The 14,209-nt window shown below is 38.3% G+C and overlaps 1 protein-coding gene across 18 annotated transcripts in view; it reads right to left on the bottom strand.

Moving 5' to 3' along the window:
- epb41l3b (erythrocyte membrane protein band 4.1-like 3b) overlaps positions 1-13,408 on the bottom strand; it is a 54,696-nt gene extending 41,288 nt beyond the window's left edge. For 3 of the 18 annotated variants that reach the window (XM_084911235.1, XM_084911237.1, XM_084911238.1), the window contains exon 1: positions 1,985-2,155. The gene's annotated coding sequence lies outside the window, so the exon portion shown is untranslated. Of the gene's footprint in view, positions 1-1,984; positions 2,164-4,976; positions 5,032-13,272 lie in introns of those variants that run through there. The other 15 variants (XM_084911236.1, XM_084911240.1, XM_084911239.1 and 12 more) reach the window with 12 other exon arrangements.
- Positions 13,409-14,209: the final 801 nt, after the last annotated feature.

The following is a 14,209-nucleotide window of genomic DNA, read 5'->3' as shown; positions in this document are numbered from 1 at the left end:
TGACTATGCACACCGTGCGACACAATCAACGCGGGATTGTTGACATGCAGTTGCTTAAGGCCATGGATGACTTCTGTGAAAGGGTAACACAAACACAATCTGTCTGATAGGATTTGTTGGAGTTAGTGGCTCTCGATTGAGTTGTCTGCCTTAGTTGACAAAGGAAAAAAACCCTGTTAATGTAAAAGATTAGAACTAAGTCTTTGTATATTGATGAGAAGCTAATAACTTCTTATACTGTGGCCGAGACGGACCAGAAGGGATTAAGCATTTTAGGAGATTTACAATCAGTAAATCTGACTTAATTACTAATAATGCCTGCTGGCACTAATAAAAAAAAGTTAAAATAAACTTTTTATTTCCCCGTTTACATTGTTTACTGTGTAAATTTGAAGGCACATTTGCTCATTATGTTTTTAAATTAGTTTTATGCTCACTGGACAGTAATAGGCCAAGAATGACTAACTTGAAAAATACTGATGGAATACCAGTGCATTCCCATTAAGAGCAGTCACTAAATGGCATTGTGTCTACTAGAACTTAAAGGTAACATTATTCTACAACCTAATCCAGCTTGATGAGCTGTTACAGACAAAAAAAATTACAAAGATACACTGATGTCTGAGTGAGCTAGCAGAGCCATAGTCATGTGGTTTACTATTAAAAATATGTTTTAGTAATGATCAGATCATTAAAAAGCTATTCATGTGATTTTTGTGTTACAAAATCCTGATGATGAAAGTGCTATAATCAGTCACCTGTCTGTCTAGACATTTTTACATTACATATACACACAAACACAGTTGGACAAATAACTGATGAGTGACATTTAGAAGTAGAAAAAAGTTACAAATGGTCCTTGCTCATCTTTGTAGCCTTTGACATGAGAGTCACAATTTGTATCACAGCTACAGATGTCAGAGCATCTTATTCTTTAGTATACGAGACAAATTATGGTTTGTATATATATGTATAAATACAAGCCAAAAATCATGATTCAACAATACTGACCAATATAAATTTGGGTCTTCCTCATATAAAATCAATGGTCTCAGCAGTTTTTGTTGAGTGAAATGAAAAGACTGCCTCCTCCATTGTCACTGTGCAAACTAAAGCTGTAAACAGAGGTGCAGCCTCAGTAAACGAGCTATGAATCCCTGCCTACAAGGCCCACAATGTTCTTGCCTCTCAATGCTACTGCAACAGCAGCTTACTGTGCATCTTAATTAAATTGTCAAGTCAGTCTCCAGCCATTGCATGCTGTGGCAGCAAGGATGTAAGGATGCTAAAAGAGGATCCAGACCGTGTCATCCTGCCCCTAACCACGCCTACCGCACTGCAGATCAAAAACACCGAAGTATGTCGTCTTAACCTCGGACAATCTGACAGTTTTAATCCATTAATTGTCTGCAAATTGTAACACTGCCTGCCAGTGACTCAGCGCTCTCCTTCACTGATGTAAAAACGGGAGGGATTAAAGGTCGGACAAGCATCTGTATCGTCTCGTTTCACCAATTTCACCCACTTTCTGGCCCCGAAACTTGAGCACGTTAGCCAGCTTCACCTCAAGCGGTGCGCTTCTTTAAAATATCCGTGCATACCCCGACTTTTAGCTTCAGATTAACCACCGCTGCAGGCAGCTCAGTCGGCAAAAAAGCAACATTTTCTGCTTCAGTGTTACGCGCCGAATGGTTACAATGTGAAACCACAGTGGGATTAAAAAAAGAAAGAAAACCATATGATCCGTTTCTGACTCGGTTAACCACGTCCACTAGACTTTTTCCGCCTGAGTAGATACAGTAAAACTGTACTCTAATGTTAATCATCTGTCATCGGCCGCGGGTGCTGTGAGCACGCGATCGAAAATGTGGCACGAGACAAAACCTCACAAAGAGCCGTTCAAGCCGCGAAACTTGCATCTTCTCTAAGTGAGCCTCGGTGTAATGGTACAAACGACAAGCAGCGAAGAAAATGGGTTTATTACCAGACACGGCGTCCTCGTTCAGCTGGTTATGAGAGTTGCATTCGTAGTGGGCTTCTGTTTCCTGACAGCGGTGCTACTCTGCTGCAGTTCCCCTCTCCACCAGCCTATCAAACTCCACTATGCAGCCGAGAGTAGAATTGTGGGATATCAGGACAGCCGGGGCATTATTTTAGCAGCACCCTCCTCCCAATACACATACACGCACGCGCACAGCAATTAATGGCACGAGGTTTGTTGTTTTAGTGACGAACGACACTAAGAGTCATCTCTATGTACGGACATGAGATTAAATTAAAGTCAATCAGTGGAGGAATGTAACAAAGGAAGGATGATGTGCTCAACTGATTGTTCAGTTTAAAGGTGTCTGTGGGCCGTTCCGCAGTCTGCAGGGTATTTTCTGTCCCACCCATGAATTTGAAAATAATGCATGCGCAAAAGACTAAAGCATACTTTTGTTGCGTAAACTGCACTTTTCCTGAGAGAATTTTTTTAAAAGCCTTAAAATACAAAACAGTTCTTTGAGAACATTTTCTCAACTTCTTTGTAACCAAATAGGATGTTAAAATGACTTAGAAATCCACTTAAAAATAGTTGACACTTTTTTTTACATCAACATATTTTAAAGAATAATTTTGCAGCGCTGTTACCGGAACTCATTTAAAGGAAGAGACAACACGGTGATACGACATGCAACTTGTGCTAACACCATGGGGACACTAAAGGCCCTCTTTGACATATTTCGTATTTTTCCAGTACTTTCTGGCTAGATGGAGTGTGCCACTCCAATCAAGGCAAAACACTCTTACCCATATTCCCCAAAGAACACAAATCAAATTCCAAGTTTCCTTGCTTTATTTCCACTGCTAGCATCTTTTCCCATGAAAACACCAACACAAGCACTTTGCCCTAACAGTGATCAGTCTGTTATTTGCAATCCTGTTACCATAAAACAAATCAATTTAAAACAAACGTATGCTACAAACATTTAAAATATTAATAAAAAATATATCTGCGGTCCTGAGTATTTACTTGTCATATGTATGTCATCTGTTAAGCCATGTTAGCGTGTACAACCCTGTTGCTCTAACATGTAATTTTCAAAATGGTTTAATCTGTTGCCTTTATAATCACTTGAATTATTATATGAATAATGTGTTTGAGAAAAATATTTCAAAATAGATACAAAAATTTCTAAAATAAACTGACTATTAAAGAGTTGGGCAGGATAGATTTCAAAAGTTGTTTAAATTAATCTAAATTAAGTCTTAATTGAGTTTTCAATGTGAGTAGGACCATTTTTAACTGAATGGTCAAGAATTCATTAAACAATTTTGTTTAAAAAAAAAAAAACACAAAAAACACAAAAAAAAAACAACTACTGCGCCAAGCATAGCACACAGCAACAAAATCTCATAAGTGGACCTTTTTATTTGTTTAAAAATTGTTTAAAATAAAGAAATTTTAAAAACAATTTCTGAAGCCTATATTGTTCACCAATATGCTCCATTCATTTACCTAATGTGTTATAGAGGCAATTGTTGTTTACAACACAAATAACAAATCATTGCCAAAAATATCATCTTTATAACACTGGGAAAAAAACATTCCACCAACCCTTCCACCAATATCAGCATCCGTGTATATATTGTCTGATATGTGCCATTTGGTGATGTAAAGTAATGTCTTGCCTATTAGATACAAAGCTGGAGACACAAACTGAAAATATCTATATCAGAATGCTTTTAGGCTACAGAAACAGGATCGGCCACAAAAATCCAACATAGGTCACGCTCCAAGAATTAAAAGCATAAACATTATCACTCTGCCATGTTCTATTTCAACATTTCAGAATCTTGTGCGTGTGTATAATATAAATGTGTCTAGACAGAGCGGTGACTTGAATCTCAGTTCAACAGTGTACATTAAACTGTGTTTCACTTTTCTACTTTCTGATATTTATGTAGTGGCTAAAGTTACTTTGCAGACTAGTATTTCAATTTAACTTTATTAATATTGAGCCAATTTACAACCACAGTCACCTTAAGGCACTTTATATTGTAGGGTAAGGACCCCACAACAGATATTCGACATATATAAGCAGTAATAAGCTTAAAAAACATGCTTCAGGTTAAAATAGTCACCACCATTAAAAAAAGCTCACTTTGACCATCCACAGGAACAAGTTTTTGCATCAGTATCATTTTTCCAGAAATATAACATTTTTCCATGAATATTTCTGAACAATGTAGGACATTTACTCTGTGGTATAGTAGTAATTTTACTTCTGTCACAGAGCTGAAGCTAGACAATCTCTATATCATCCACTGCCAACTGAAAAACAATCTAAGGCACAATAAAAAAAAAGGAAATTATGAGGATGTGAACGCAGCGACGCAAACGCACATCTGCAGCGCTCTCCCAGGCATACATATTGGTTTGTGTGCATTCACAAATACAGACATAAAAGCAAGTTCTTAATTAGAGTCTGGGTTGTTCCCTCTGGGGATTTGTGGGTTTTGCCTCCTGCCTCCCAGTGGGAATTTGACCCAACTCGATCACCCATTTGACTTTTCTTTCATTGAACTGCTTTCATGCTGGATGCCCACACTTACAATATGCTACACAAATATAAACATGCAGTCGTGAACACTAATGAGAACTTTCTGCTGAATTCATACATAAATAGTGACAGTGACAAAGTGGACGTGCTTTCCACATAGCAGAACAACACACAGTGACACTTGTATACAGAAAGCAGACAGCTGCTTCCTCATTCAGTCTCTCGGTGGACAAGTCATAAAACAAAACCATAAAACAATGTTTTATATTTAGTGGATATAGTAAAGTAATTAAACTACACTATATACAGTCTTTTTATTCCAACAACCCTTACTTGTGTAGTTAGGAGATGATGTAATACCTGTAATATATAATAAATGTAAATGTAATAATTAACCACAAAAAAGTGAAAGGATTTGCTTTTGTCACGTACCCTTACCACCAGTGGAGATCAGTGATGGTCTGTTACACGCCCTCCCCTTCATATCCTGTCTTGTTTTTAAGATAAGATAAGATAAGATAACCTTTATTAGTCCCACACGTGGGAAATTTGTTTTGTCACAGCAGGAAGTGGACAGTGCAAAAGTTATGAGGCAAAAATTAGGATACAATAAGAATAAATACAGTACACAACTGTACAGAATAGAATAAAATAAAATACTATATACAGTAGAATAAAATAAAATAAATATACAATAAGATAAAAATAGAATACAAATGCTATATACAACTGAGTAAAAATACAACGATGACAGAAAAGATTATTGCACTTAGTGTTATTGCACATGTGTGGATGTGTGTGTTTGATCAGTTTTGTAATGAGTACTATAGCTTATGCTTCCAAAACAAATTGTTGTGCACATTACCACAATGAGGCTCTCTGAGAAAACATAGTGTACAAGAGGCTGTAACAACTAGCTACAATATCTTTTTTTCTGTCCAGCTAAACAATGGTTATCTACATTTAGAGCAGGTGGAGTCTGGCGCAGTATGACCAGACTGATTGTTTCAGACATTGCTCATCAGGGCCTGTCTAGCCAGCGGGTCGCAGTGGTATGACTTTAATGCAGTAAAATAAGGGATGAGAGCTTGCATATTAGCTTGTCCCTACAGGAAATATCAATGCACATTGAATACTTGAAGCATTAAAATGTAATGGAGCTTGGTCATTAGATAACAAATAAAAATGGTTAAATGTTGAACATTTAAGCTGCTTAACAAAGGCAAACAGATAGTACTTTATTGCTGGTCATGAAAAACTACTTAAAAATGTTGCCAATAGAAGATAAAATATGAAACTTGTTTCAAATCAATCATCCTCATTCCTCCCACTTTCATATTTGAGGGTAGGAAGTAGCTTAAATATATTTTGGGTAGTTCTGTAATGAAGTTGTTACAGTCTGTGATGGTAGCGACATTGGGGGATTATCCCCTAAACACCTCATGAGGTGGTTTTTGGCTACCACACAGCAAAAAAAGAGACCAAAATACACCATCAGAAAACTGATCCTTGTTAAAGCAGACACTAATACTGGGTTGGATCCCCTTTTTTGCCTTTAGAGCTGCCGTAACTCTTCATGGCAGATTCAACAAGCTGCTGGAAACACTTCTCTGAGATTTTGCTCCATTTGACATGATAGTACTACAGTTGCTGTAGATTTGGCAGCTACTCATCCATGATGCAAATCTCCTGTTCCCCCACATCCCAAACATATCTATCAGACTGAGATCTGCGAGTGTGGGGGCTATTTGAGTAGGGTGATCTGATTGTCATGAAAGTAATTTGAGATGATCTGAGCTCTGTGACATGGTGAGTTTTCCTGCTCGTAGCAACCATCATGTGCACACTGTGATAATAACGGGATGGACAAAGTCAGCAACAATACTCAGGTAGGATGTCGCGTTTACACATCCTGTTTTTTAAACACTAAAAAATGCCAAGAAAATATCCCCCACACCACTACACCAGCAGCAGTATGTTGTTTATGCCAAACTCTGACCCTAGGGTCAGAAATCAGGACTAAGAAATCAAGAGACATTGACAACCTTCTATTGTCCATCTTTGGTGAGCTGGTATGAACTGTAGCCTCAGTTACCCATTCCTAACTCACAGAAGTGGAACTCAGTGGTCTTCTGCTACTGCAGTAAATCTGCTTCAGTGTTCAACATGAACAGGGGACTGTATAGACTAGGTCTTGAATATGCTAATATTTTAAGCCTGGCTTTGTCAGAATGCCTTTGGTTTTTGTCAGCTGGTAGCCTAAAAAAGGTTCCTCAAAGTGGAAGAGTATCTATTGTAGGCAGGGTTTTCACAAATCCACGACTGGTCTGATTTAATGTTAAATTAACAGCCAGTTTTGAAGTTCCAAAGCAATGTTCAAAATGTGTTACTGTCTCAATTGTTTTGAAAATCCAAAATAAATTCTAAGTCCGTATATATTAGAAGACAGAAGGTAAACTGTCAGAACTGTTCTGCAGAAAAATATTTAAACACTTGTGTTTTTTTAATATATAATTGTTAGCTCAACATGTAATAAAACAGGCTGCGCGTGTCACCCTTTCTCAATGGTTATTTAAATCTGAGGCAATAAAGCCTTGGCCTTTAACTGTGCTGTGACTTTCTATCTTTACATATAATTACTCACAGATAAGTGAGTGCACATCGGTGACTCTTCCAAGTCTCTAGAGCAGCCCTTGGTCAGCAAAATGATTAATACCACGCAAGACAGACAACATGTGATCTGTGGACTCGACTTAGCTTATGTGGCTGCTTAACTCTTCACTTTTTTCTGCTGTGTACAGACACCGAGTTCCCGTGCAGGTCGTCTGCTGAGAACCCTGACCTTGAACCCAGTTTACTTCTAAAACCTTTTCTTTTCTTAGAATCAAAACAAGTATGAACAAAAGCAGAAAACATAAGACAAAAAACAATAGTTAACAACTCTACCACTGTCTCTTTTATTTCAATTGACTCAAAACTGAAATGTAATAGAAGTTGCACTCAGCTGATCTTCTTACATTTCACTTTCATTTAACACAAGAACATAAAAAAGTGAGAAGTAATACTACAAGCCCTAGTTTTTTGGGGGAAAAAACTTTTTCCTTAAAATTCACACTGTAAAGCTTGTTAAGTATAAATATGTCTATATGCTCATTCTCTATAATCAGGAACCTCATGAAGTTCATTACAGCAATCCAATTTACAGCACTGTGGTCAGAACAAGCAAGCTGGCACTTCATCAATGTACAATTAAGTTGAAGCATGTCCCTTACAAAACCTGGCAAATCACCCGTGTGATCCAATTACAAAAAGAAGAACAAAGAAAATTCCAGCAGTTTCAGCAAATCCCAGGTCCGGGGGAAAATAACTGCTACTCTAAAATGTGTTTTTTTTGGTTTGTTTTTTGTTTGCCAAACACAGGATCACTTTCCATTTTGTCTGCTGGGTTTTCAAACACAGTAAGAGAAATAATTCACTAGATGATATTTCTATGCTTACCTGAACCATTCCGATAAAAAGGCATTTTTAATGATTGCAATCTGTGGCTTTTATAGGGTTTTTTTACAGTTCCATTATTTAAACTATGAATGCATTTTTGAGAGTTTATGACTGCGTTAGTTCATCTGTAAATTACACTTTGAACTGAATGAACTCAAATCAAATGGGCTGAACTTCACCTCCAACCAGTCACGACTACCATCCCCTACTGTCCAGCGCAACTCAGCTGTGAATGCCTTCACTCCCAAAGGGCTGCAGGTCAGCAAGCACACAATGGAAATTAGAGTCTGATTTTGACACCCCACACTGGGCAAAAGCTTCCAAATCAACCCCCCACCCCACTTTGCGCACACCCTCATTACACTACACCTCCTACACTTTTTTCAGCTCTGGCTGAAAGGCACACGTTGCAGATTAAGAAGAAATAAAAATGAAGTAATGATAAGATACTTGCTTTCTGCATGTAGGAAGCACATCTTATCTCGAGGCATCATAAATGAGGGCTGTATTTACAACCTTTGGAATTCACAGTTTTGCCCATCAAGTAACTTTTGGTTAGGAACTGTCTGAGTAAGCGAGGGGCGGCACGTGTGCAGCACGTGGCAACAAGGAGAGAAAAAAGCTTCCTTTTTTGGCTTTGCTGTGGATACCAATTCATGAAAAACAAAGCACTTTAAGGAGGATTTCGACTATGTAATCCAAACCAGCCTGGTCTACAATAAATCACACTTTTTCGTCTCAACTGTTGCAATTAAATCTAAAATATTTATCTGTGTTGATTTCATGAAAACCAACATTTTCAATAAGCACTCAACACTGTTTCTCAAAGGGAAAAGCTCTTTTTCCGCTTCCCAGCCAGAGTTAGATGTGAAACTTAATCTACCTGCAATAATTATGAAGCTGCCATCAAAAGTCAATGAGCTTAGCTTAATATAGCATAAAGGCTGGAATGTGGGGGCAGGGGAAGCTAACCTGTCTGTACACCTCTGAAGCTCAATAATTAGCAAAGGAACTCTTGTTTAATTGGTACAGAAAGCTAGGATTAAAAACAGCAGCCTGTGCTGTGGTTTTATAGGAGAGATGTTCTAGACTATTTCCTGGAGTGCTTCTGCGAGACAGAGGAAAACCAGGGGATACTTCATGAATAGGTGAGCCTTTCTTACCAATTTGAATATTTGTGCTAAATAATGCTAACCAGGTAGCATCGTTAGCCTAAAACAGATTCAAGATTTGAGTTAGAGTCAACCTTCTCATCTAACATCATTTAACTCTCAAGCGCAGAAACCCACTTAACAAAAATATGAAGAATTTATTTTATATCTACCGAATATAAAATATTCTATCCAATAAGAGTCTTAGCTTTACTCTGATGTAAACTGTTAGAAGTCCTGCCCAGCATCCCATTGGCGGTTAAGCTGAAAGAGTAACCTCTTTGCTGCCTGTGACTTTCAGGGTGCCATCGCGCAGACTATGGCTTTATAAGGCAAAGACAGCTCCAGACCGCTTTCAAGTGGTTGGGCATGCTGGGAGATAACAATGCTCCCAACAAGCTTATCAATGCACTGCAACAAGATTGAGTCATACGTTTTATCTCCTCCAGCCTCTGAAGACAGCAGCGCTGCACTCACGCGTTGGGTTCAACTTGCTTTAATAGACTGAACTAGACTGTACACCTGAAGGCACAAAGTCTGTGATTATCACTGATTAACTCTTTGCTATCGAAACTGTAAATAGACTGGTACTTATGTAGTGCTTTTCTACTCAATTGAGCACTTAAAAGTCGTTTTTACTACAGGGCTCTTTCACCCAGTCACACATACATTCAGACAAGAGCTTTTATCCAACATTTCTCTCTCTCTCACACACACACGCATGCACTCTGATGGATTCTGAGGGAGAAACACAGATCCTGCTTAAGGATATTTCGATGTGCAGACTAAAGAAGCCATGGATTAGACCACTGACTTTTCAATTAGCTGATGATCTGAGCAACAGCAACCCCTTGATCATTCTATCTATCTATCTATCTATCTATCTATCTATCTATCTATCTATCTATCGAGAGAGAGAGAGAGAGAGAGAGAGAGAGAGAGAGAGAGATAGATATATAAAAACTCACAATTTTGTATTAGAATTCAATCTCACTATTCAAAAGCACCCAAGTTTCACTAGAACTGCAAAAATAGATTGATTTGAAACACTCAGTTTGGTATAACAGTATTCAAAAGCATATATTGCTTTCCACAAAGATAATGTAATATGAGCTTTTAAAATTCAGCATGTGCACCATGGGAAAGTTGTGGCTTTAATGTAATAACCATTTCATTCCATTTAAAGTGCACAGACAATACTCCAATCTTTGCCTTACTTATCTATGAATCGTTATAACAACAAGGGTTTGCTGGCTGTTCCTTTTAACCTTTAACCTCTTACTTTTATCTGGTTTTGCCTGTATATAGTGTAGAGGCAGCTAACAAAGTAAAAAAACTAAATAAAATTTAATACAACTTAGAGAAAATCCTCTGATTCTCAAAAGGCTATACAGGCAACATGGGGAACTCTAAAGGACTACTCCATTATAACATCCCCGTATCCTCAGACTTAATATCTCATGAACTATGCATGTTTGAAAAAAATATACAGCTTTGGAGTTTTTGTCAGAATTTGGAATTTCCCAGCTGCTTGCCTGTAATTACAACCTTCCCATGTTCCACTGGTCCAACTTGGAAAAAAATCAACAAGCAACATGGACACCCAACACATTTAAATAGCCTTTTCCATGTTCCAGCTGTGTCACATAAATCACAGCAGCTAAGACAATGTTTTACTGGCTAATCTGTAAGTGCAGCTTGCCATTTTCAATTTACGGTGTACCTTTTCCAGAAAGAGCTGGAGGAAGAGCATGCTGGAAAACTCTTGTTTGGAGTTAATGCCTTTCCTTAAGTGGAATTCATCCTTTAAACAGGTCCTGGAAAACTTTCCTCTCCTAATAGTTTTATTAGCTTTTGCACATTTTTTGCCAAAGTTAGAAAAGATCAGCCATTTCAAAAGGTGGACATGTCTGGATTTTTCTATATGGTGATCTTCTCAAAGTAGTGGTCAACACAAACTTACAAATTCCCGGTGAAGAAGCAAATTAGCAGAGATTTTGTGGATTAAACTTTTCATAAATAATACTTATTTTACCTGCTTTGAATATTTAAACTGGCTGTATTATTATCATCATAGCAATGTATGAAATAAAAACAATGCAGCAGTGAGAGGGATGCTTTTAGCAAATGATTGAAAGAGTTTTATCACCCAAAGGTTGCTGAGGCTTTATTTGCCTTTGCAGAATGTAAACTGTTTACCTATCCTGACAGGAATGTTAGCGCTAAAGTAGCTTTGCTTGGGCACCATCTGCAGCTGGATATAGAGACAGCCATTTCATCCAGCAGTTGGTAGAGACCAAAACAGTGCTGAAAGAAGTCGAACAGACCTTATACTCTCCAATTCTTTGGCGATGCATAACAAGAAAACAAACATCTCCACGCAGTCACGACAAACTTGCTGGTTGGCTGATGGCAAATTTTATGTCACTCAGAAGCTCGCATATTTGTGTACACAGAAAATGTAACACCAGTGTAAATGATCCACTGTGACGGCTGGGTATGTAAAACAACTGTTAGCTAACAAGTTAAAAAAACAAAACAAAAACAAACAATATGTTAACTTGACCCCAAGCAACCAAAATAACAAAATATATACTACTGAAGTACAATAATAATAATAATAATAATGATAATAAAAAAAACGATTTCATAGGAGTTAATGGGTTTAAAAAAAAATCAGCTAAAATGTGCTTTTAGTTAGAAGGTTTTTTTAAAAAAAAAAAAACTATCAAAAAAACAAAAAAACCCCAACCATTCTTTGTGGTCCAAGTTGTCCTTAACGACAACGCTAACATATCAGTGAAAGACACAAAATTAAATAACACTACTTCCTCTGGTATGACAGAGTGAGAACATTTTGGCCAGTCCAAGCCAGCTCATGGGGTACAAGAAATGTTAAGCCTCAGCAAAATGCTACCAATCATCCGCAGAAACATCAAAGACTGCACACACAAGCAAATGAACAAGACAAGTCCCACGGACTTTGGCCGGTGTTATCTCCTCAGTCCTGTACATTCAACCTCATCATTCGACCTTATAAAACTGCTGAAATTACTCAAGCGCAAATGGTCAGATGGCACTATAAAACACACGGTCCCATATTAAAATACATATCTAAAAGATTAAATATCAAATAAAATTTCATTGCAGCCATATGGACCTCCCTATTAACAATGCCATGAGATGAATGTTCAGTTCAGTGTAGATGAAAGAGAATATTATAACAGAAACGTCTTCCTTCTTTGATTCATTTACATCTCTATTTCAAGGAGAGGAAACACATGCTGTGACAACTTCCCCTTTCCGAATAGCCTGTCTGTGCCCAGCAAACATTTAATCAGGTGTCTCTCTGTGTGTGTGTGTGTGTGTGCGTGTCAAAGAAAACAAGAAGTGCTTCCTCAGCAGTTATGAGAAGAAACGAGTTAAGAAATAGCCCGAGAAAAATGCTGATGAGGAGATTATAGACGCATTCAGCAAATTGTAAAAGACTTGAGTCAAAAGTGTGACACAGAACTTAGATTTATCAAGGGCTTTGTATTTGTATCGGGAAGAAATGGATCTGACTTGTTTTCACTTTTAAACAGCTGTTACACGAAGTTTCTCAACGCTCCGTCACGTTAGATTTTCAAAATAAAGCGAGGTAAAGTACTGATCGCGTCTGTTTGGCCCTTTACTCTGCAGTACAATGTGTGAAGAGGCTGCCGCTTGAAACGTATTTTGTTCTAACTCCAAATTATTCCTTGTGCTTGTCTCTCTGTGTGTTTCACATTGTTGCCCATAAACACTTGTACTCACCGTTTGAAATGTAACAGATCGCCGGGAAAGCAGCAGGTCAAGTTGTGGTGGAAAGCCCGGTGATTGCAACGGAAAAAAGACATGAAAAATGAAACAGAATATTACTAAGATATGTCACACGACGAGAATAACCCTTTAGAAATATTAACAACCAGTTATAACATCCTAATGCTGCATTAATTACAAAAAAAAACCCGACTTAAGTTTGCTCATGCTCATATTGTGACAGCCTGTTTTTCAACACACAAACTAAACAACAGTGTAAACACAAGCGAGCACTTTACCTGAGTGTTCAGCGAGGGGACACAAACTCCCCAAACGCCAGCTGTTGGTCAGGGAGCGCTACGAAGACCAGGAATCCCCTGCGTGGGTCTCGTCCGGGTGAAAGGGATCACACACCTGTGAGCGCCAGATTTGGCAAACCTTCCCAGAGACGGAGCGAGCTGACCCCGCCCCCTCCTGCCTCTAAAAAGAAATCGGCCCCGTGGTGCTCATAAACGGGCACGCCCACGACTCAACCAGCATAGACCCAGTGCCACCTGCTGGTCGCTTTTATATTTGTACTTCTTCTTCTTCTTCTGTTTTTTTCGAACATCACATGACCACTAGATGGCCACGTTAGGCTGAGCTGCGCTGGCTCCTCTCGTGAATAGTCTGCAAACTTCGAAGTGGACTTTTTGTCTGATCCTGTAGGAACTGTTAACAATATGTAGGACTTGGAAGATGAGTGCTGTGCAACAGTCTTGAAGTACCCCTTATTTCTTTTTATTTAACAAAGAAAATAAAAATAGTCACAGGAATTTATTGAAACGGATGCAAGCATACATAGAAATGTGTATAAGGCAAAAACAGAGTCTGTGTACTTCCAATGAGCTTGAAAGTCTGCTATAGCTACCTTTACTCTTCAACACAGCCTGAGCTCTGAACTGTCTGTTTCTTTAAGTATACTTAAGGAATTGTTCTCCAGGCTTGTTGAAGGACTGTTGGTTGACATTTGATCCCACACTGCTTCAGTAATGTTGAGGTCCAGGCTTTGGGGAGGCCAATGCATGACTGATAGTGTTCACTCATGCTTTTACTGCAGTGGCATTGTGTTTGAGATCATCATCATGCTGAAAAAACAAAAAACAAAGCCGTTGCTAATCCGACACTTGTCAGATGGTATTGCATGGTAGATTCAAAATCTGATGGCACTTTTATGAACGACCTTCATAAGCCCTG

Source organism: Perissodus microlepis, chromosome 18, assembly GCF_051167445.1.
Source record: "Perissodus microlepis isolate ML-2025 ecotype Zambia chromosome 18, ASM5116744v1, whole genome shotgun sequence".
In the NCBI taxonomy this organism is placed as follows: Eukaryota; Metazoa; Chordata; class Actinopteri; order Cichliformes; family Cichlidae; genus Perissodus; species Perissodus microlepis.
The sequence above is the reverse complement of the archived record's forward strand: the minus strand, read 5'-3'. Positions and strand labels throughout refer to the sequence as shown.